The following is a 24,874-nucleotide window of genomic DNA, read 5'->3' on the forward strand; positions in this document are numbered from 1 at the left end:
GTGTATGTGTGCATGGAGTCAGGAAAAATAATAAAAATGAGAAGCGGGGAGTGTTATTCATTAAAGCCATCCTTGACCCAGGTGTAACTCAAAATACCTTGTCTACAGTTAACATTGCAGTGAATGTGAGTAAATTAAGAATTGCCTCCAGTCTTCCAGGAAGAGCAGATGATTAGTAGACTATAGCTACTTATCAAGTACTTGAGTGCAGAACCAGTATTCCATTTTTTTAATGAAATGATAAGTCACTGAGGCACAATAAAGGGATACTGCAGCAAGGCTCTGAGGTTTGCCTGCTCTTCCCTTGTGTTAGCAGTTTTTAAGCTGCAGTTAATGGCCTTTTCTACATTATTAAACACAAAGTTTTGGAACTTGGCCAATGGAGGACTTGAAGCCAAGATTTATAGGTTGGACAAAGTGTTCCGTGATAAACATTTGCAAACCTTGTGAAAGCAAGTGAGTGGAACCGAGTGAAGGGGTGAGTGTAGAAGACTGCCACTGGAGATCTGGTGCAGGTAGGTGACAAAACATAGGTGTGGATTAAAAAATAAGTGACTTTACAGGTAGCGACTGTGCTTGTTTGCTTTAAGAGCACTGTTCATAATGTGGGAAGCTGTAAGTGCTGCAAACAAGGAGAAACATGCTGGTATGCACTTCGGAAATGTTGAAGTTTTATGCTTCTGCAGCAGATGTAGCCAAAGTTCAATCCTTACCAAAGTGGGCTAGTTTTAAAGGTCTGACTTTTTTGTGCTGAAGCTGGAGCAGTTCCTGTGTTAGTGCTCTCATATGCTTTGTTTCCACATCCATTTCCTTGTCAGAGGCCTTAACATATTAAACTTATTTCCAACAGAATGCAGAGATTTGTAAACTCCAGGAGAGTCATCAGCCTAGTTAAGAATAATGTCTTAAGCTCCCTTCATGTTTTATACAAGGTAAACTGGTTTGGAATTTCATGTAAGTACTTTGATAGTTCGCGATACAATTGTGACTATTTTTATAACTGTTCATCAACAGCTGGCATATCCATTAGAAAACAGAGTTACAGGATAACGGAGAGCTGTCTGCTTATCAGCAAGGATGTACAGATGCCAAGCAGGAAAAGCGTGTGCTTGCCTGCAGTACAATGAGATTCATGCTGCTGTAATGTGAAGGATACAGTGTTGTGGAGTCTGAACATCCCATAACTTTTTAGCCAGAGCATTACATGTTGCAGGTATAATGCTGATTTCACAGAATCCATTGCTTGTGAAAGGTGAAGTGATGCCATAAATGTACTCAGATACACAGAAACAGTTTGTGTCTATTCCATACCACAGGGCCGTGGTCTAGTAGTGTAGTTGCACAGGATGAAAATGAGAGAATAATAGCTGTCCCAAAACAGTGCCCCTCCTCTACTCCATCATTTAGAGGAGTCAGGTTTACTTTTGGCTTCCCAGCATGAATGATTTAATGCAGGTGAAGTGTAAAGAACTGCCTCAAAGGAGATTAAAACCTTTAGTTTTCCACAACATAAATTACAAAGCTTCAGTACACCTTGCTTCCTAAAATTGTGATTAACTAGAAATGTCTTCAAGCAGAGCTGACAGTAATTAGTAATAAAAGCTTTTGTTTATACATAGAACAATAAGTATATTATGTGTGTGTTGCTTATGTAGGTATGATTTCAGTTACCTGCATGTATAGTTATTATTTTGATATGAAAGTGAGGAAGTAACTTTTGTGGTGTTAGAAACAGTCTTTGTACAGAGTGAGACACTTCAAATGTGTACCCCACCACTTTTCAAACAGCGATGTGTTTCTAGCTTGAGGAGAAAGCTAGTCTTGCTTTATTAGGATTAGTGTGTGTGTGTGTGTGTGTGTGTGTGTGTGTGTGTGTGTGTGTGTGTGTGTGTGTGTGTGTGTGTGTGTGTGTGTGTGTGTGTGTGTGTGTGTGTGTGTGTGTGTGTGTGTGTGTATGTGTGTGTGTGTGTGTGTGTGTGTGTGTGTGTGTGTGTGTGTGTGTGTGAGGTCCTGCAGGGTATGACACCATAGGGAACGTCATCTAAAGGTGGGGATGGTCAGCACAAGATATCACTGGACATACTGGAATCCTCTGTTAACTGTTTAGGGACAGACAAAGTAAAGGATGGGAATTAGTAATGTAAAGTGGTTTTCCTGAAACTGTAATGGTATCTGGCTAGAGGAACTAGGTAAACAACCAAGTATGTATTCTGCTGGAAATATACTGTTTTGAGTCACATAGGGTAATGTCATAATAATAAGCACGTGTTCAGGGTTGTTGCACCTTATCTCTTATCAGTGATAATAAACTGCAGATGGCCAATGGTTTTATTGCTAAAATGTGTTCTAGAACATTCCAATTGCAGGTTTCTTCACTGGGTATTGTGTTTGTTCTGATGCCGCTAAGGCTGACATCTACCTTAAAACCCACTTATAGCTGCATTTTTATTTTCATTTGGTTCACTGTTTTCCGCCATTGCTCATATTAAACATTTAGTTCTCACACTGCAATATGCATACATTTATTTATTTATTATTTATTTATTGACATTTGTTGACTGGGAAAGTCCACTTAGCTTGAGACCCATTTTCAGTGGAGGCCCGGGGAGAAAAGCTCCAAGTTACATGAAAATCATTACATGGATTTGTAAGGAAACAAAATTATAATTATAAAGCAAGTGAAATAATACAGAAAACTATCTCAACAGCAAATATGTTGTAAAAAGGCACAATACAGTAACAATGGAACATTAGCATGTAGGAAAATTACAGTTAGAAATATTTAACAATACAGCTCAATTTTTTGGGGGGATGAGTAGGAAAAGAGAAAGATAGAATTAGAGAGTTAAACTTAAAAGGTAAGACAGATATAGTTAGAATCTTATAACTAGGTAGTGGGAATACGTAGATTTGTATTTCTGATTCTTTGTATCACATATATTCTTATACTTCAGTTGGATGCTTTCTGATCTTTTCTTGGTTTGCACAAGATTTGTCTCTTTAATAAACAGACAAAATAAATAAGTAAGTAAATGAAATTAAATAAGTAAATATATAAAATAAGCAAGTAACTGCATACATATATGCATACATACATATATAAATAACTGAAGGGTAGAAGGCCAGTCTCACTGAAAGCACAAGCTCAGATCTAATATTGTCTACCTTTCTTGAAATGCATCTCATATTGATAAAAAAGGAGGTTCTGGTAAAACTAGACACCAGAGCCAACATTTTCCAGATGTTAATTAGGCAGATAGGCCCTTGTTAGCTGTTTTTTGCTTTGATAATTATGTGCCATCTGACACAAAAAAGGAAAATATTCTTCTCTATTCCCAAGTACTCTCCCACTCAGCTGTTTTATGATTCCATCCATCTGTTCACAACCCCTTTTTCTAATTTTTGCACATGGGGTCGGGGTGTTACTTCAACAGTGACAATCATCTAGAATCAAAGTTTACACTGTCAGGTGGCTACCCCTGCCATGATAGTTCTTATATCCCCTCCCCACACACACACACACTCATACCTACTGCCAATTTAGAGTGCCCAATCCACCTAGTACATGTCTTTGGAATGTGGGAGGAAAGCAGAGTACCTGGAGGAAATCCAAACAAACACAGGGAAGACATGCAAAGTCCACACAGAAAGCACCCCAACCAAGACTAGGACAGGGCAACATCTTGCTGTGAGCCAGCAACACTATCTGCTGTACACTGTGCTGCCTGTCTGTTTTAATTTGAGGCATTGGCAAAAGCCAAGCAGGTTGCAACATTTTTTCCCACTTATTTCTTATGTCTTTTAATATGACTTTTTCTCATAGCTGGTAAAGTTTATGTTTTAATTGTATTTTATTGCAGTATAAAAATTAATTTTACAAAATCGTAAACATAAAGGCAAATTTTTGTTTTCTAGACACTCACCATGATTTGTCTTCTTTTTCTGCGAGTTGTGACAGAACCTTTAGCTGATAATTATCAGAAGGTAGGAGAAGGAATACAAAAGTTCTGCAATAGGCAAATGGTAACCTTTGATGTCATTGTTACCCACTTGTTAGTAGAAGCATCTTCTGTTTCCAAGTTTTCCCAAAAGAAGAATCTCCCAACCAGGATGAAGAAAATACTTTGAGGAGCATCTCCTTCATTCCCCATACTTTGTAGAAGTGCATGCAGACAGCAACTATCTAAAGCATTTTATATTTCATGTTGTTTAAAGCATTTTAAACCTAAGATAGTTTCATCAGGTTACTCATACCCTCCCATACTTTACTTGTTGTCTACTTGTTCTTCTGTCGGCTTTTCCCGGTTAGGGGTCGCCACAATGGAACTCCGGTCTGCTAATGATTGGCAGTAGATTTTTACAGTGCTGAGGTGCCAGCCTGATGCCCAACCTTCAATGAAGGCACGCCCATTCACTCATATCTTTCGAATGCCACTCGAACGCGGGGAGGACATGCAGACTCCGCAAAGAAGACGCTCCAGCCGAGAATCGAATAGGAGAACCTCTTGCTGTGAGACGACAACACTACCGCTGCACCACCATGGCTTATACACTTTACTTGTTGTCTACTATAGTTCATAAATTTTAAAAACGCAACTTTTGTGCATAGATCCTGTTACCAGTGAAACAGCTTTCTCATCTGTATCTGTTAAAGTTGTATTACACCAAGGTATGGTGCAATGATTAATGTTTCTGATATTTTTGTTTAGATTCCTGCAATGTCATGTTTTCATAACTAGGTTCCATTTCAGTTAGAAATGTTAATAAAGTAGTAAGTAAAAAAGAAGGTGTAGTCAGGGAAGGGAAACCCTGGATGTCTGCCTGGCTGATGGCACCACAATTCATTCTCACTTGACAGGGGGACAAAAGGGCTGGTGATGACTCATTCCCTTGAGGAATTGATGCACTCGTAGGTCATGGGGGGTCTAATAGATGGCAAGCAAATAGCTTACAAAAAATAAGCTAAATTAACCTCCATAATGTATAGAGTTCCAGTGATGATTCCAAATTCATTACTGTCATTAGATGCTTCACATCTGCAAAGCTTTACTCAGGTACTGTCCAGTATGTAATAATAATCATTATCCATATGGACACCAATTTTGTCAAGATTTCCCATTATTGTCAACTTTTGTCACCAGTGCCTACCATCAGTGACTCTGGTTTCAGCCACTGTAATGGAAAAATACCTCGAAGATAACCTCTTTCAGGAATGACTTAGAGAGACAGTGCACAATGCCATCATCATTTGATGAAGATAAAGAGGAAATAAAGTAAAAGGAAGAGGAAAGAAGCTCCTAGACTGACAGCCCATTGTTAGTTGAGTTGTCAGGGTGCAGAGTGTCTTTCAACAGAACAAAACCCTCACTAACATTCCAAAGATCTTAGCATCAGTACAACCATGCAACAAATAATTGAGCTATAAAGAAGGAAATGGACTAATTTATATACTGTAACATAACTTAAATAAAATGTATCTTATTCTAAGAATCATTTGGAGATCGATGAAAAATGATTCCATTTATTTTCTGGAAGATCCATTTTCTGTATTTCTCTGTTAAACTATAGGAGCGACTGACTTTACAACAGAGTTAATTAGCAAATATTAGGTTGAACTGGTAGGAAGGCAGTTTGCTTAAGAATACCCCACTGAACTAAAAACAGCATTTACATGATGTGATTGCAAAATAGGTTTTTAAAAATCTTTTTTGGCGTATTCCCTGATTTATCTTTTTTACAACATATTAAACATTTGAATATGCATTGAGGGAGGAATAATTTCCTACAGTCCAGTCTGTCTATTATTAATACATTTGTAAATTTATAAAGAAAGATAAAGAAATAAATTAGAAGTAACAAGGTCACTTTATCACTAAATGTAAATGGTTTGAATAGTGACTATAAAAAGAGAAAGTTTACGTAAATATTTCATTGTTAATTAAGCAGATTTAGTATTCTTATAAGAAACTCATTTATTGGAGGAAGCTATGCAAACTGTGACTGTAAATATTATATAATACTTCTAAACTGCTTTTATACATCAAAGAAGAAGGGAACCACAATAGTGTGAAAAACTTTGGTTATTATTCATGGGGTTCCTATTACGTTGTTGAATCCTTGAAACTTCGAGCCTGAGAACATCAAACTCAGATGTTCGAAGTTTCAAGAATTCGAACATCAAAAAAATAAATAAATAAGAAACCTAAAACCTACCTAACTTTTGCAAGCAGGAGGTCAAGCCCCCTGCACCCCCCCCCCCCGCTCTTTAAATATACCAACTCCGAGATTGCAATACAGTGCGGAAAGAAGGGAAGATGGGGTGGCTGCAGGGGAGCTTACAAGACTTTATTCTTTGTTTTTTGTTTTTATTTTTTTTATTTTTTTTAGCGTTATCAAAGTTCTGACACTTCGAACATAAGAGTTCGACCTTATGGTGTTCGAAGTTTCAGAACTTTGATAACGTAATAGGAGCCCTTATTCATGTAATTACAGTAAAGTAATTTCTTGGTTTTTGTTTGATTGCAGTGCTCTTAAATTTAACCTATGAATAGTAACAGACTAACAATACTTAGAATTCTATTACAGTAAAACTAAAAGAATTTAAAGAGTGATTTATTAAAGAAATAGAGGAGTACCTCAGGGCAGATGCAAGATAAACCAGTAATTACATTAACTGTCTATGGAAACATAAATAATAAGGGTCTAGTAGTAATAAACCACCATGCATCTTTATGCTAGGAATTACTGTAATCTACTTTTCCACTGATTTTGCAATAGGTGTGGGGTAATTTGATGATGTATGTCAACGTACACTTGCTATAATTCTAAACTTTGCCACATTAGCAAAGGCTGTAATTGATGGTGAATTAACAAGAAAGTGTTGGACTGCCTTGGTTGTTATGTCTGCATTTGCTTTTAGGAAGGATTGGCTATGCATTCTGTGCTATGTTTTGGCTAGGTATTCTATGATGTACTTTCTACAATTGGTAACTTTGCTTCCTTAATAAACAAATGACTCAGATCACTTTAGCACTCAATAATTTACCATTCTTTAGGGAATGTTGTAACTGTATACTCGCATATAAGTCTAAATCCTGTGTTTCTGCTCTGCACCAGCTTAAAAAGTTATTGCTATGCTTGTCCGCTCACTGTAGTATGAACTCTTATAGAAAATGTTTTGCCATCATATGCTTCTTGATGTGATGGTAATATCTTGTAAATTTCATGGAGTCATTCATATCTTATTTGTTGTAATATCTATTGTTAATGTATTGTCTTGCCCCTGTGGCCTGAGTGGTAGCTGGAAATAGTTCATGGACCAATCCACCTGTCTAGTTAAGTGTAAATAAATAACTACATGCATGCATACATATATAAAATAAGCTTAGATGTTGAAAAGCTTTAGTCAGTTATATGACCCTTTTGTCAAATTGCTGTGAGCAGCTGCAGTGTCCATTTTATAAGGATTTTATGCCACTACCCATCAAGTGAGTTTGTCAAGCAAACAGGTGCAATTGATAAGACTTGCACATCAGTGGCACAGTACTTCATAAACACAGGCAACAAAACCACAAACCTATTCACAGGGGTAATCTTGACAGTGGAAAATCCCAAGAATTTAAGAACATATATATGCAAACAGTAATGCCTCTTTCACTTGTATTGTTTTATAAAGTTAAGTTACTTGATGGTATACTTGTTACCATTATGTGTACTTTATTGCATCTGTGCTTATTTCTGTTTTATGTATATTAAGATATTTTGGCATTCATGTCTGCTGTACCTTCAGATTTGCCTCTTAAATTAGACAATGACTGGAAGATTCTTTTTTATTGCATTTGTGTGTGTGTGTGTGTGTGTGTGTGTGTGTGTGTGTGTGTGTGTGTGTGTGTGTGTGTGTGTGTGTGTGTGTGTGCAATTTGACTACTAGGTGAGAGTAGCTGTTTTTTTGTTGTAATGGTTTTCTACTCTTTTTCATTCATATTATTCCCTTCCTGTCCTTTCCTGCACTACTTGATTTTTTCATTGAGGGATTTATGTGTATTTCATTCGGCATGGATATAGACGCTGTCAGGTTCGATTCTCAGCTAGAGTGTCTCCTGCGTGGAGACATGCATAAATGGGCGTACCTTCGTTGAAGGTTGTGGGTCAGGCCTGGCAAGCCGGTATGTAAAAATCAGCTGCCAATCATTAGCGGACCGGAGTTCCACTGTGGTCACCCCTAACCGGGAAAAGCCGAAAGACACAAACAAACATGGATATTTCTGGTGTTTGATTTATTTATTTATTTTTGAGGTATACCTGTGTTACATAGTTTTACAGCTGCTAAATGACTTTTCAAGATGGTGAGTTTGTCCAGTTCCGGAGTCTGTGAGGGTGTAGACTCTGTGACTGTATATCAGGTCCAGGTGACCTGCAGGAGCTCTCATCCTTGCAGGGAACAGATTTGATACATGGGTAGCCATTAATCTGATCGGTCGGTTTTATATATATATATATATATATATATATATATATATATAAAATAAATGATGAGACACAACTTAACAATGCAGAATAAAAAGAATTCATATAAATAAAGGGTTATACAATGAAAATACTTTTGAAATATCAAATCAAATGTGTTCTAGACAATAAAAGGTTATGGACAATAAGCGATTATACACATATGCGTACATGTAGTCTGTCTCAGGTAAATTTATTTATGTAAATGGTATCAGCTTTAAAATGTTATATAAATAATCCACATTAAAATGGAGTTGTTTGATTTTTTTCTGTTTTTTTTTTTTTTTACTAGGGTATATAGAAGGATCTAATACTGTGAGATTGTTGGCATTCACTGAAAACACTTTGCCCCTTTTTATATTTCTTTCATTTGATACTATGCTTTATAAATATAGCTTAGAATCTAATGGTTTGATTTTATTACAGAGTATTAGACCATTTGTAGTTTCAAAGATACAACATAGATAAGATTTAGAATTGCAGACCTATTGAATGAAATTATTGGAACATACACAATCCACATTATGAAATGAAGTACTAGCTGTAGTCCTTAGTTATATAAAAGCATAACTGCCAAATTCTTATTGTGATTGTCTAATAAAAATACATTATCTATATGTAACAGAAAGAGATAAAGCAAGGATATTAAGGCTAGTAATCATCCTAGTTTCGGACAATTTTATCTTTCTTAAGAGGAATACAATATTTTAATGATGTGAGATGGAAAGTAAATCTGACTGACAACATTCTATTTCAAAGTGTTAAAAGATATTTTAGACTAAATTCCAGTTATTTGCACAAGTGCTTTGGAATAATGAGTCCTGCTTAAGTGCATGTTTGGTCTTGTTTAACTCCCCATGCCCATAGTATGTTAGCCAAGTATAGTTATCATCACTTTTTTGTCTGTTTGCAGTAGCCCATGAGATAATCACCCAGAACTTGAATATTTTATTACTCTTCCATGTTCAGAATTCCTGGTTACAACTGTTACATAATGAATATGAAATTATTATCAATATAAGACCAAAATAGTCTCTAATAAAGTATAGGCCTACAGTTAAGATTATTTTTGGAAACCTACATATAATACAAGTGTTTAGTGTTTGTCAAAATATGGTATACATTTATGAAAAAATATTTAGAAACACAATGAGACACCCTGTGTACATTGTAAATACTAATGTTTAGTTTTAGGCAGGTTTCATTGTTAGTGTAAGATCACAATTAAGTTTAGATACATAAGGTGGTATATGTATTGTTTGTTTGTTACTTTGGTACATATTCCAAATGGTGCTTATTATGTAAGTGTTATTTTATTGTATTCTACTGAACAAATTAATAAAGATTTTGAGAAAGCACTTATAATACAAGACTGACTTCAATAAATGACCATGTACACTTGTAAAAAACTTAGCATTCATCATACCTGGGGTTTGCTGTCCCAAAAGATGTTCCAGGTTGCTGCATTCTCTAATTGCTTATAAGTGCAGAATATTAAGCAATTTCAAAGACATAAAATATGATTACCTATCCAACCAACCTATTCCATGTCCAACATGGTAGATCACAGCCATTCAAGAAGCATACAACCTTACTGCCTTTGGGCATGAAAGTTAAAATGATGGAGCAGCACAGTGTAGATGTTTTTGTAGTTACAACATCTATACTAAGAATGGTAAATTATCTAGTATAGCAAGGTACTGGTCCTTCTTGTATAAGGCATCCTGTGGTTCTACTCACAGCATGTCTTGTAGTGCACAACTTTAAGGATATAAGCTATTAACAGCTCTAATCTAGTCACCCAGGGTTTGATTCCATCGGGCTTCATCTGCCTACTGGATGACTCTGAGCAAGTCATTTCACTAGACAGTGCTCTGGTAAAACAGGGAAATTAGGCTAGGCTCCTAAGTGATCTCTTTGGCCTCATGTCTAGTGAATACCTATAAACCTAAATCAAATGTGGATACCCAGGGACACCATCCTTACCAGCTGTAGATCTTTACTTAATTTTTAAACTCTTTCATTTTTAAGGTCTTTACTTGATGTGGTAAAACTGTAGGCATGTACTTCTGCATTTACTCTGTCCTTGAGTCAAGGCATTTGATTAAGATTGGCTGACTTTGAGTACTGTATCTGTATCAATTCACCAGCTTGTTAACAGAGATAAATGTATAGGGATCTTACAAATGTAAAAAAGTATGCACACTTAGGTAAGAATGTATATCACAGTACTCTGAGACAAGGATATTAAGCCTAATATAGGCAAACACAATGCAAGGGCCTTTAAATATGCAAAATGTTCTACAGAACTATTATACACTGTCCCAAAAAGAATGAATTGACAATTGTACAGCTGTGTTTAGTTATCATTTTTGTAGAAAAGGTCAGAGAAAATTCCTTTCAGATACAAGACTGATGTCCATCACAACAGACCACTGGACATATCAGCTGCTAGTACAGGGTCATATCATAGGTTGTGATTCTGCTACTCACCATCACACAGAACCTGGTTTGTGAAAGATCACATGCTATAAAATGCAACATGTTTTGGTGGAGAGGGTCTATGTTCTTCCAGATGCCACAACTCTTGGGAAATGTATCCTTTATTGTATCGCAGAGTTTAGTGTATGCTAAATATTAGTTCTTTTGTTTTCTTGCTCCAGCTTCTACTGTTATGTAACAGTCCACTCTTCCAATTGTGTCTCTAGGAAAAAACATTAGCTCTCTGTTGTTGTGCATGATTGTGTCTTTTTATTTGTATCTGTTAGTCTTCCTTCCTGTGAAATGTACATTGCTAGATCTTATATGTGCCACAGTTGTACTCCCAATGTTACACACAACTGCAGAGCATACGGTATGAAGTGTTTATTTACAAAACAGACTACATTTACAGTTACCGAAAATGATATGTACTGTAAAGTACAGTTTTACATGTATAATATAGAAACTTAAAACTCCAGTAGATTATTCACTAGGATAAACCCTCTGAAATAGGTATGTCTTCAGGAATCTGGGAAAGCTGGTCATGAAGGTATATTATAAAAGCTGATGAGGCAGGTTATTGCACAATATCAGAGAAATGACAAGAGTATAATAACTTGTTCAGATTGACTAAAAATTCCTCAGTGCGTAATGTATAGTGTGACAAAAAGGAGATACTAGCAATTTCATTGGCTGAAGAAATTTGGTTGCTTTATTATACATTTAATTTTTCATATTAGCAAATTCTGAACCTCAATTTAGCTTTGCATAAGCATACTTTATATTTAGTTTACCTTAACATAATATTTATTTGTATTTTCTTAATAACAGAAGGAGACAATTAGCCTATCTTGTCTACCCTTTAAATACATTTAACATCTAATTACCCTTCATCCCTATCTTCTCCTCCACAAACTTCCACTTCTCCCATGCCCTCTTGAATGTCTCTGTAGATTTCTTCTTCACACATTCTAGCAGTCCCTTCCATAGGTCTTCCACAGTCTCTATGAAAAAGCACTGTTGGAGTTCCAGGGAGCTGCTAATCCTTATTATCTCCTGTGGCCTTTCCATGCCCTCTATATGTCCTGTTCATGATGAGCTCTTCATATCTACCTATGTGCACCATTATCATCGTCCACATTATTTCTTCAGGTTTCAAATGACAACTCTGTCATAGGTTCATAGGTCCATAGGTAAGTACTAGGCTACCTGTCCATGATGGACATTTTAAGAATAGCCAGTTTCCCTTTTTGTGCTCAAATTAACCTATCCTGTTTGGTTAGAGACAGGCCTTATCTATCCCATGGTGGACAATTATATATCCCCAATGAGTAAAACTGGGGTCACACCATAGATAATTTGACCCATACATGGGATAAAGCATTTAGATGCTGCCTGTGTCCAATAGTAGTACGGGGGTGTACTGAGGTGAATTTTCTGTTTTCCATCCATAGATCCATATTGCACTTGAATAAGGACAGAGATTATCTTTGATTTACATGGATAAGGAGTCTGTTCCAGAGCAACATTATCCTCTATGAGATATACCATAACCTCCAAACTGTTCTGTCGATGTTTCAGAAGAGTTCTATAGCCCTATACCAAGCATTTCTTATGGCATGTGGCTATGATATGAGCAGTAAATTCATTGGTATTGGGTCAGAAGATGTCTTGTATGCCAAACACATTACCTCTTAGCAGTCTGTAGGATGCCAGGTATAATGACAGGGCTTAGAATCAGTCCAGGAAGGACATGTTGTTTAGGCCTTGTATCATTTTAGTAAGGTATTTCTGTGGGTGTTCCAGTTGTTGCATGTGGCAGGACAGATAAATGCCAAAGGGGTCATTATATTCAATGACTGGCCTAGTAAGAGCTGAGTAAAGTGGAACAAAGACATCCCTAGATCTAAACACAGACCCTTACTTTATAAGCTGTGCAATCTAGAAAGATTTTCTTACAACAATGGATACATGTCAGTCAAAAGTTAGGTCACTGTCCATATAAGCTCTCAAATCCTGAACAACTTGGTCACTTCTTAGGGGAATATTGTTAATGTGGTAGTTCCTTGGGATAAATGGCTTCCCAAAGGATACAATAATGAATTTTTTTGGAATTTAGTTTCAGTCCATGATTTTTGGCATTAGTTAATTATGTAAGCAAACCTTCCTGCAGGATGGCTAAGCTATTTGGGGATTCAGTGACTGCTCCTATCTTGCAGTAATCAGAAACCTTAATCAGATCCTGGGAGACTCCATTGCTGACTTCTGTCTCTGTGGAGGTAATTTCCCCTATCTTTATTCCTGCATCCTATGTGTGAGCCAGTTGGCAACTCAGTGGGTGACATAGGGGATTATTCCTAGTTTATTTTGCTTTTTCTTACCATGCCTGAGTGGGGAATTGTGAAAATAGCTTGAGCCAGTTTGAGGTATGTGACGTGTACCATTTTGCCTTCTTTCAATGCTTTGGTGACCTTTTCAAAAAGTTCACCAGGTTCAGTAAGTATGACCTGCCCTTGACGAATCCAAATTGAGATGGGTCCAGTTTCTGGAGGTTCCTATGTCCTGACTGATTATTTGCATGATTATTCTGTCCATGGCTTTGCATACGAGGATAGTTCAACTTATGGGTCTGTGGAATGTCTTCACTTATGCAGGGGAATGACAACAGCTGTAATCCATTCACTTGAAAAAAAACCTGTATTGTAGTGAGACTGAACGGTGTTGTTAGGGGTGTTGCTAAATTGTGATTCATGCTATCTAAGATGCATCCAATCATGTTGTAAGGACCGACTGATTAATGACCATAAGCTAATCACCCTAGACATCCACATCCCTCCCCCACCCGCAATTAGGGAAACCACAGTAAATAATTTCTCCAAAGCCAACTTCACGCTTCTTAAGACAGAAGTGGCAAACTTCACGACACCCATGCTGACAGACAATAGAGGTATGACTGATGAATCCTACACAAATGCACTTTATAAGCACTTACATGAGTGCATGGATCGAGCAATCCCTAACAGAACCAAGATGCTATCCTCCAAAAAAAGGAAGCCAATCTGGTGGTCCCCTGCCATAAACAAACTCTACAACAGAAGAACGAAACTGTTGCAAAAAGAGTAAAATCCCATGATTGGCGAAACTCCCTGGTCAGCTTCAGTAAGAAGCTGAGATCCCTCATAAAATCCTCCAAAGCTAGTTTTGAAAACAAAATTGCCACTGACTCTAAAGACAACCACAAAGCATTCTATAGCTATGTCAAGAATCTCAATGGCAACACTCAGATCTTCTCTGAGTTACAGCACAAAGGCGCTAAATATACAGAACCAACGGATATTGCCAACATCCTGGCAGATAGGTTCAGTGCTAACTTTACCCCTCTGTCATCCCCTAAAGGGCCCATCTCTTTACCAGAAGAATGCAAAGTTCCTGTAATCACAGCTGCACAGGTAAAAAACACACTATCCAAATACAAGAACACAGCATCCATGGGACCTGACGACATCCCGGGCTGTGTTCTACATGAACTACAGAACGAACTGGCACCCCACCTAAGTACCATGTTCAATCATAGCCTCACCTCAGGCTATGTGCCTACTGAATGGCGCACAGCTACAGTTATCCCACTCCACAAAGGGGGAGCTACCACAGACCCCAGAAACTACCGCCCCATTAGCCTAACAAGCCTGGTCTGCAAGGCTATGGAGTGTATCATCATGGAACTTATAAACAATGACATTGGTAATCTCCAAACTCAGGACCCCACCCAGTTCGGGTTTGCAAAAGGCAGATCATGTCTCCTAAACCTGATAGACTTCTTTGAAGCAGTCACCAAAGCTGTAGATGAGGGTAAGGTGGTTCACACAGCCTATTTAGATCTCGCCAAGGCTTTTGACACAATCACCCACTCTGGAATTATAGATAAACTCATTAAACTAGGTATAAATCCCTATGTCACAAGATGGGTTGCCAACTGGCTCACTGACAGAACCCACACTGTGAAAGTACAGACTCCAAATCCAGCTTCAGACCAGTGACAAGTGGAGTACCATAGGGTTCAGTCCTGGGTCCTCTCCTGTTTGGTATCTACTTCTCTGAAGTACAGGCCAACACAGAAGGTCTTTGGCTAACAAAGTTCACAGATGACTGCAAACTAGGAGCCATAATCAAAACTCCAAAAGATGTGGACATCCTACAAAAGGGCCTTGCTGAGACAGATGCCTGGTGTCAAAGCCATGGCCTCAAGCTCAATGCCAAAAAGTGCATTATCATTCCTTTTGGTAAAAACTCAGTACCCATGAACTACCACATAGGTGTAGTCTACTTAACACCGAAAGTGTGATAAGAGACCTTGGGACACAGGTGGACAGTAGTCTCTCCTTAGATAATCACATTTTTAATAAGTTCTTAATTTCAAATGTTCAATGCAGCAATAAGCCAATGTTGCCTACACCGAGGCTGAAGATATAGCAAACCTACTGGCTGATAAATTTAGCTGTAACTTTACCCCTCTCTCTGCTCCATCTTTCCCAGAAGATATACCTGAAACTGGCTGGCCTCCAGCTATCACACAAGACTAAATCCTAAAAGTGCTATCATAGGTTCATAGGTTCATAGATAGGTACTAGACTACTGGCCCTAGGGCCTATATAAGCCTAGCCAAAGATACCCTGGCTTTTGCCACCCAAGAAAATTATTTTCCTGTGCCACTGTCGAGCAGAGCCATAGAAGTGATCCCTGGGGTGAATTTCCTATCTCCCATCCAATCATCAAGATTTTTCTTGAAGAGTGCTGTGAGAATCAAACCCTGCACCTTGTGTCTACAAGGTAAACACCTTAACCATTATGCTATCCTCCCACCCCAGACCAATTTCCTGTGGAATGTAACATCATGAGAATACATGCCATCATTCCATTTGCTATACTACAGCCCCCTGTTCTGCACCTGCTGGTCCATTCCACATATGATCAACTATCACTGCAACAGAAATACATCCGTGCTGCCACTAGGATACACAGCTAATATCATAGCCTATAAGTGGCAGAGTGAAGGAATGTAATGTAGACAAAAATCTATCTGAGTTTCTTAACTGGGGAAGGATATTGATCAGAATTCATCAAATTCAGTCTCAACCCAGAAATAAAATGTGTGTATGTGTAATTTTATATATATATATATATATATATATATATATATATATATATATATATATATATGAGAGAGAGATAGTATTTGACAAGAATACATTGAAACACAGTGAGAATACAGTATCAAAACATCTGTATATACAATATATACAGCGAAATAAAGGAAATTATGGTTTACTGTCAAAATGTTGAATGGCAGTTATGCAAAACTGGGATGATCAAATGCATGGTTCCCAATTTCCTTAACGCTGATCTGAAAATGTTCAAATCTACCTTACCGAATACTAGTGTGTATTCGCTCATATGAGGTTGATGTTCTGATTGGAGATCACGCTACAGTGGGGATCGGGAAATTTATCCATCTCTTGACTGTAGTGTGATCTTAGAGTTTGTATATGTGATATACAGGGGTGTGGGGGTGTAAAGTGTAAGTAAAACATCACCTAAGTAAAGGTTACCTGAGTAATGCCAATAATATTGAATTGCAAATTATCAACATTACTGCTGTCATCATTTTGATGAAATAACTTTTTTATTTCCAACATTTATTTTCAGCTAAGTGAATACACAAATAACTGTAGTTCTTGATTTTGATAGTAAACTGCAAATTATAATGTATGGTAGGAGATGTCCTGGGAGAAACATGTAATGAATGGAAATCAAAAAGATTTGGTGACAACAAACAGAAATCTGTAAATATTGTACAAGTATACAACACAACAGATAGAGATGCCATAACATAATTGTGTCCCAGGTATAGGAAGGATAACTGAGATGAATGTTTTTTTGATTTAAGGTGCATATAAGAAGCAACGGCTATTAACTAAGTCCAGAAGATAAACAAATGACTCGTCAGTAGACATACCTTACTGTGCTTCATTGCAGGTGTTTAGGTTCGATTCAGCCTGCAGAGGCAGGAAACAAAAGTTTTGTCATTTACTTTAATACAGATCATAAATAACTCAGGCTTTATCCCTCAAATTGAATGCAGCACAAAAGGTAAAAAATAAGCAAGGTACAAAATAGTATTAACTAACTAACTAACTAACTAACTAACTAACTAACTAACTAACTAACTAACACTGAATGTTTAAGCAAAACCAATTCTGACCAAGGTAATTGGGTTCAGTGCAGCAGACAAAGTGATTACCCTAATATTATGAGTAGCAAACACTAACATGGGATAGGAAAGGAAGACTTTTCCTGAAAATGAAAAAGTCAGGAAAAAGAAATGAGGCAATCATTAAAAAATTTACCAATTACTGCAGATGACTGGAAGTTCCAGTACAGAATGCAGCTTATGAGTAATGGTCCCACTGAGGAAAGAACATTAGAATGTATTTGTTTTAAATATGAGTACAGATAAATTATAGTACATGCTATGCTTCCTCCATAAGTTAGTAGACAGAAATCCGAAATCAAAAACTCTTAATTGAAAAATTAGTTAATCTGAGCAGGGTTTAGAATGGGATTCATAAAACTGACTTACATTTAGTTCCATAGTAGTGCTTCAGTGTGTCAGGGTCATAGGACGTACATAATAAGTAATCCCCCCTACTAACACTGCCAAACAGCTCCAGAATTAATATATTTACAGAGCTGGGGGTGTTGTGGGGAGCAGCATCTCACATAATGAAATGCTATAACACACTCCTGACATTCTCTCCACTGCCCATAAAGTACAGTGCAATGTAATGCTTAGTGTTGTGGACCCATTCAGACTTCACACTTCATCAGGCCTACCATTCTGTTGGAATGCATGTACTCAGTCCTTGGTGGGATCATATGCCCTGTGTGTCAGAATGCAGTACCTGTCATTCCCCAGGCTCAAACTCTTGACATAGGACTGTGTCATCCACCTCATATTTTGGCTACCTCCTTCAGTGCACAGGATGCTGTCCAAAATTAGGTCATGTGAGGTATCTTCAGAGCTAAAACCTCTATGCCAGAGAATTGTCCTTTGAATGCATATATGGCAAGCATAATATCTATTAGCTAATAACAAAAGAATTCGGCATGTGAACGTGCAGCCTAAAAAGGTACTAAGAAACAAAATGAAGATGGCTCACATAGTGTCGAACAGCCTTCCCTAACCATAGCACAAACGTTGCCTTAAAAGGCCGTTTGTATGAGGTTAAATTTTGTGAAAAAATGCTGACAGCTAGATCCATTTTGATATTTATTTGCTAAAAAATACTGCCACCAAAATAAACTATTAAGCCATTTAATCCTTGTTGTATAGGACTTCATCAGAGCCATTTAATAATCAATTAAACACTAATTAAATACAATAATTGTGAATCACAAGGTAAAATCCAATTATTTATTTATTTAAAATAAAATACAAGAAAAAAAACTTCTCAACTTCAAAACTGCTGTTTAAAAATTACATGTTGTTCATGCAAAAGTAATTAATAAACCTTGTGAGATAAAGTCAAATCAACCCTAAAATTTATGAACAGTAAAGCCTGATCATTCAAAACCAATTAATTTCTAATGGAGCAATACAATGTATGTCAGCATATTATTTAATATAAAATAAAATAGTACAGTATTTACAGTTTGGCAGCTCTAAATTTGAGAACACTTGTAAATGAACTACAAATACGTGTAAATGAAACTTGTTCATTTAGACCCGGATCCTTAGATGCATTTAATCTTAATTGCAAGATAAGTTCCCTTAGTTCAACTTTTGTTTCCCAAGAACACACTCAGGTGTCAAATGGTACAATTTCTAGGATACCAAAAAGAAATTAAAATAAAATTGTTACACTTCTGTACCTGATCCGTGGTAGTGGTGCTGCGGTAACGTTGTCGCCTCACAGCAAGACGTTGTCCTGTTCGATTCTCAGCTAGAGCATCTTCTGTGTGGAGGCATGCATGAATGAGCGTGCCTTCGTTGAAGGTTGTGCATCAGGGCTGGTAACTCTGCATGTAAAAATCCACTACCAAACATTAGCGGACCGGAGTTCCGCTGTGGTGAGCCCTAACCGGGATAAGCTGAAAGACACAACACTTCTGTACGTGCTTATATAATGAATTATTTATATTAAATTTGGAAATGGCATACAAGTGCTCGTAAATTCTTTTTCGAAACTGTCTCTCAGTTTTACCTATGTAGTAACTTGGGCATCCTTGACACAAAGCTATATAGACCACCCCCTTTGAAGCACAATTCCCATCTCCTAATGATATTTTTAAGGAGAGGAACCCTTGCTTAATTTCTTTCTGTTCACGAATGTAACTGCACTGGCTACAAGCACCACTTTTCCTAGTACCTTTTTGCATCCCAGGGACACTAGAGTTGGGTCAGTGATCAAGGATGTACTTAACGGTTCCTACCAGTTTTGTACACTAATGTAGGGGTGATACCTAAGGTCTTACAAATTTCATCATCAGTCTTGAAGATATTCCATTTTGTAGATATAATGTCTTGTATCTCTTTAGTAAAACTACCAAATGTGATTACCAAAGAATGACAACAAGTTGAGGAACTCTTGTTGGCATTGTTTCCAAGAAGTGAGGGTGGTGGTATTTTGGAATCATGTCCTAATAAGAGTATAAATCTGGTCCCCCAATATTTTGAAGCATCTTTTCTAACATTATTCAATATTTTTGGTGGGTAGCCCCTGTCTAAAAACATACTGGTCAAAAAATTAACCTCACTCCTAAAATTGTTAAAATCTGAACACATACGGGCTGCTCTAACCAACTGCCCCTTAAATGTGTTCCTCTTAACATGTTTTGGATGACAACTATTGTAGTTAACATAACTATTAGAGAAGGTAGATTTTCTAAAAATCTTCGAACCAAAACATTGATTGGAGTTATCTTTAAAAATGTTAACACCCAAATAATCGATAAAATCCAAAGAATGTTGACTAGTAAATGTTAGGAAGGGAGTAGTTTTATTGACGTAAAAAACAAATTCTTCAGTTTTACTGCCTGAATCCTTCCATAAAATAAAAATGTCATCAGTAAAATGTAGATAGATGTGCCAGTGTTTTTGGTAAACAGGTCCAATTACAAAAACCTTTTCCCAGCTATACAGTACAAGATTAGCATACACTGCAGTACAACTCACTCCCATTGATACTCCCTTGACCTGACAAAATAATTTGCCATCAAAGTATATAAAGTTTTTAAATAAAAAAAAAAAGTCCATTAGTTTAATAATAAAATGTATAATCAGATCCTTCAGGTTTGTTAACTCAGTAATGGCTGCATGAAATAACATGAGCCCTGGATAGTGGGTAATACAATTGAATAAGTCAACAAGGTCAACTGTGAGAAGCTGACAAAATCATTAAAAAACTAGGATTTAATTTTTGCTAAAAAATCTCAGGAATTGTTCAAAATATAATTGACTGGGCTAATTGATTCTTTAAAGATACTGTCTACATAAACTGCAAGGGGGTAAGTTTTGGAATTGTGTGCTGCCACAGTTAAACGATACGGTGGAGACATAATGTCATTACGTACTTTGGGTATACCAAATATGGTTGGAATAAAAGTAGTTTTATTAACTAAAAAATTGTACATATCCAAATCAGTAACCCCTTCTGCTAAACAATTATCAAGAAAAAGATCAATCTTCTTATATGCTACAGAAATTTCATTTTGAAAAACAGTTTTATACTTATCAGTGTCCTGTAGCATATTGTAAATACAACTTTTATAGTCAATTTTGTCAACAATTACTATGCTCCCTCATCTATTAGGTTTCATCACTCCTAAAGAGGTCTGCATTCTCATTTTTGCCATTAATTCCCTTTGTTTCTTTGTACGATTGTAGTATTGGGATAATTGGCGCTGTTTTAAACAGTAAAGATCTTTTTCAGAAGATTTTTTCAAAAATAGCCACAGTAGGGTGAAGTGGTGGATTATATCTACTTTTTTTCGTAATAATATTAATAGGTTACAAGGGGAATATCTATCTGTCTCCACCTTGTTATTTCTATTCAATTGAAAATTAAGTTTACGTGTAAATAATATAAGTTTAATGACTGACTCAGCAATATCCATCCTACTGGTGGGGACAAACTTTAATCCCTTATTAAACAAAGTGAAATGTGCTTTGTAATAACATCGTCCTTGGAGTTGAAAATTTTAAAACCTCAGTAAGAAAGCACAATGCCACCATGTGTACAGGAAATTCCATCAATAACATTGGGGAGAGCATTAGCTTCGTCACAGTGGGTGAAATCTATCTGTTCCAATTGTTTCTTCTCTCCCCCTTTCCCCATCCCCTTCTCACCAGCCCAGAAGGAGGGGGACATACATGTTTGAGCCACTCTGTAATCTAAACTTAGCATGCTATCTACTAATGTACTGTGTTTTAGAAGTGGATACCTCTACACTTCACACATGCCCATGTATACATATACATATATATATATATATATATATATTTATATAGATACACACACACACACACACACACACACACACACACACACACACACACACACACACACACACACACACTCCTATAATAAATAAACATGAACTACCGGGGCAGTATAAATTGCATGAAAGGGCATCTCATTGAAAGCCAAATGCAGTTTCATCCAGTTTAATTTAGCTATTGCTGGGGACAGTTATCGGACAAAAGATGAGTAGTTCCCTCACATCACAGTGCCGGTATCCATCATGACAAAGTTGTAATTCTGCTCTTGGTCAGATGACTGAGCTTAATGTCCGAATCCTGTTTTGAGAACAAGTATGCAAGGATCTAAAGTTGTATCTGAAACCTGTAGATATGCATGGTTCTATGTATTGTAGTTCATTGTTATTCTTTTGACATTTCACAGTAACTGCAAACAGCTATAAAAGTTGTTATGATGCAGTGCTACATAGACCTGAGTCATGGCATTGCTGTGCATCCTGCTGCAGTTATTGTTTCAGTCTTACTTAGGTGGAAGTTCAGAAAGTCAAGCACACTTTTTACTTAATAGCAGCAGATGCTGGTCAGCATTTTAAAGCCACAATATAAATGGCAGCTGGTGGTATATGAAAATTGTACTATATAAATACTACAATAGTCATATTGTTGACAGCATGTCCACAGTGGCATCATTCAGACAGCATCACACATGCATGTAAATGTCAAGGAAGAAAAAATAAAGATCACACAGTGCAACTTGCTCTGTCACACTTGCATCTTCTTCACAGGGGTTGCAGGTTATACAAAGATAAGGGACTAGTTCTCTGAAGGTAGTTTCAGTGAAAGAAAAATGTTACAACTTTCACCTTTGGTTTAATTTGCCTTTTTCTCCACTGTTGTGCCACCTTGGAGTTGGTCAATATAAATTTGGCAGGTATGTAGGGGGGTATCCTCCCACATGGGGAGTGCAGGGAGCTAAAAAAAGTTTTCTTTTGATGTTTGCTGGAGGTAGTTTTAGTGATTTTTTTTGTTTGTTTTTTGCATACATTGAAACTGCCTTTGGAGAGCCATCATGAATCCAGCTGCTGTGATAGGAAGCGCTCTGGGGTACTACAGGTTATAACAATATGTTTAACATGAATATTTGTTCATTGTGATAAAAAAAAGATACACTGATTAAAAATAATTCCAAACTCATTAACAGTGAAGCATATTGGGTGACTTAACACTTATTCAATAAATAGCATGCACTTTGCTTGGATGATGCAACGGCTAACAGCTGAACAACACACCAAAGTGGTTTTGCATTGACAAAAAAGAATACTCTTTCTGCTAGATGAAATTGTACTTTGAGTCTTTCCATGGCATTCACTAGTTCTATTATAATAAGTAGATAATGCAGTGGATATTCATTTCCACCCAGACACCAGTGAATAGTGTCATCTCATGAACTCTCAGGTAATACTATGCAATGGTTGGCTGTTAATCCTTGGAGGATGGGTCTACCTTTATGGATTTTTATGCTAAGATAAAGGTTAAAATGATGTGCTAGTATGTATAAATCACTGGAGTTTATTAAAACCAGAGTTGGGATTACACAAGTCTCAAAGAACAGGTAAAACTATATGAAAAGTGCAGAGAAGTGGATCATTCAAAAGACAGCAAAGAAACGGGCACAGAGATTACACAAAATTCAGCGCAGTTAAAACCCCCTAACTTTATCCAAGATGAATTAAAATACTATGTCCCATAATGAAAACTGTTAAAAACAACATGTTCCAATTCATTTTCGTCTTCTGCTAATGCAGTAAATATATTTTTCTGTTTGCAGTCCGAAATGCCCTCTATCAGCTTGATGGCAAATCCTTTTATTCATGGTTCTGGTTTCTGTACTGCATTTCCATCCTTGTTACAGTGTTTAATTACAACTCCTTCAAGTCTCTGCAGTTCCAAATAATTTGTAGTGTTTTGGAGACAAATCACTGACAATAGTTGTGTTGTGGTGCTTGTCAGAGAGCTTATTGGCATCCACAGTACTGCTGCTGGTAAAACTTCAGCTGGCAAAGAGAAGTAAACCTTGTCTGTAAGATGGAATGCTTGCCTCTGGATCAAAATGAGTGTGGTTTTCTCTTTTTTTATCTCATGATTTGCATAACTTAGTATGTGAGCTCTAAAGGAAGCTTTTTAACTGCTACAATTCTAGCTTTAGAGGGTTTCTAAGTGAGCTCAGCTGTAGAAATGAACTGTCAGAACTGAAAGATTAGATGTCTGGTGTGTGTAGCTGTATACGAGTTTCACGTATACCAGACAAACTTCCCAGATTCTCTGTAAAACACTATTTATAATTACGTTTACAAAAAAAAAAAAAAGCCTTTAAGACATCGTATGTTACAATTACGTTTACAAAAAAAAAAAAAGCCTTTAAGACATCATATGTTACTCACCCCATGGGAATGTAAGATGGTAGCATATCCATGGAAGTACAGCTTCAGTCTCTGTAAGTGGTACTCATTAAGACATAGTGCTGTGGTGTATGTAGCTGGCAAAAGCAAACCTATATGTACGTTAAAACCATGGCTAGTCACATATTCCCAGGTGCTGTGTTAGGTCTTATGGTACGGAAGTGATTTTCTTTCAGTCATACAATAACGTGCGTGGTGGTTGCTATGGATTGCAAAAGTGATTCATATTCATTGTCCAGTTTTAATAACTGAAAGTGAAGTCACTCCATGTTCTACACTGGATCTTAAGGAAACATAATGCATGTTTCATTTACAAAGGCTCTTTCAGTTAAGTATGGCTGTACTTTAAAGCTATTTACAACTATTGCTCCATTCCCTAAATCTAACCTGAACCCTCATGAGAACCAGTACTTTCTTTCTTCATTCTTTCATCATTAGTTATTCCTTTTTTGTTTCTCTTTCTTTCATTCTTTGTCTATATTTATTACGCCTTTCTTTTTCATCTTCTTTGCTTTACTGCCACACATTTCCTATTTTCTTGTTTCTGAGGTGATAGGTGATGTGTCTCGTTGATAACTACTGTTTGATAGATTACTGATTGCACGTAAGGCATCATAAATATGCCCTCATTATAAAGTGCTAAAGTTAGTGAAATGGCTTCTGTTTTTTCTATGGAGAGAATACATGGAGAGACATAGCAGCCAGGGTATCTGTACGCAGTAATACAATGACAGTCATAATCAGTAAAGGCAATAGACTTTTTGTTTTTCTCTGAAACACGTACTTCTCAACTGTCCAGATTTTTGCAGCATGTCCATAGTTTTTGTTTCATATTTTCGGTCTGTGCCTCACAAAATTTGTGATTCTCTATCAAATCATTGAGGATTGAAGT

General features: G+C 36.9%; 1 protein-coding gene across 5 annotated transcripts in view; it reads left to right on the forward strand.

Moving 5' to 3' along the window:
- The window catches only part of TNS1 (tensin 1), a 2,530,757-nt gene that overhangs the window by 610,952 nt on the left and 1,894,931 nt on the right, over nt 1–24,874 (forward strand). Inside the window, exon 1 of one of the 5 annotated variants that reach the window (XM_044075140.1) lies at nt 447–515. The exons of the other annotated variants lie outside the window; for them this stretch is intronic. The gene's annotated coding sequence lies outside the window, so the exon portion shown is untranslated. Of the gene's footprint in view, nt 1–446; nt 516–24,874 lie in introns of those variants that run through there. 5 annotated transcript variants of the gene reach the window in all.

The sequence above is a fragment of the Protopterus annectens genome, chromosome 6.part0, assembly GCF_019279795.1.
Source record: "Protopterus annectens isolate FY-2018-M chromosome 6.part0, PAN1.0, whole genome shotgun sequence".
In the NCBI taxonomy this organism is placed as follows: domain Eukaryota; kingdom Metazoa; phylum Chordata; order Ceratodontiformes; family Protopteridae; genus Protopterus; species Protopterus annectens.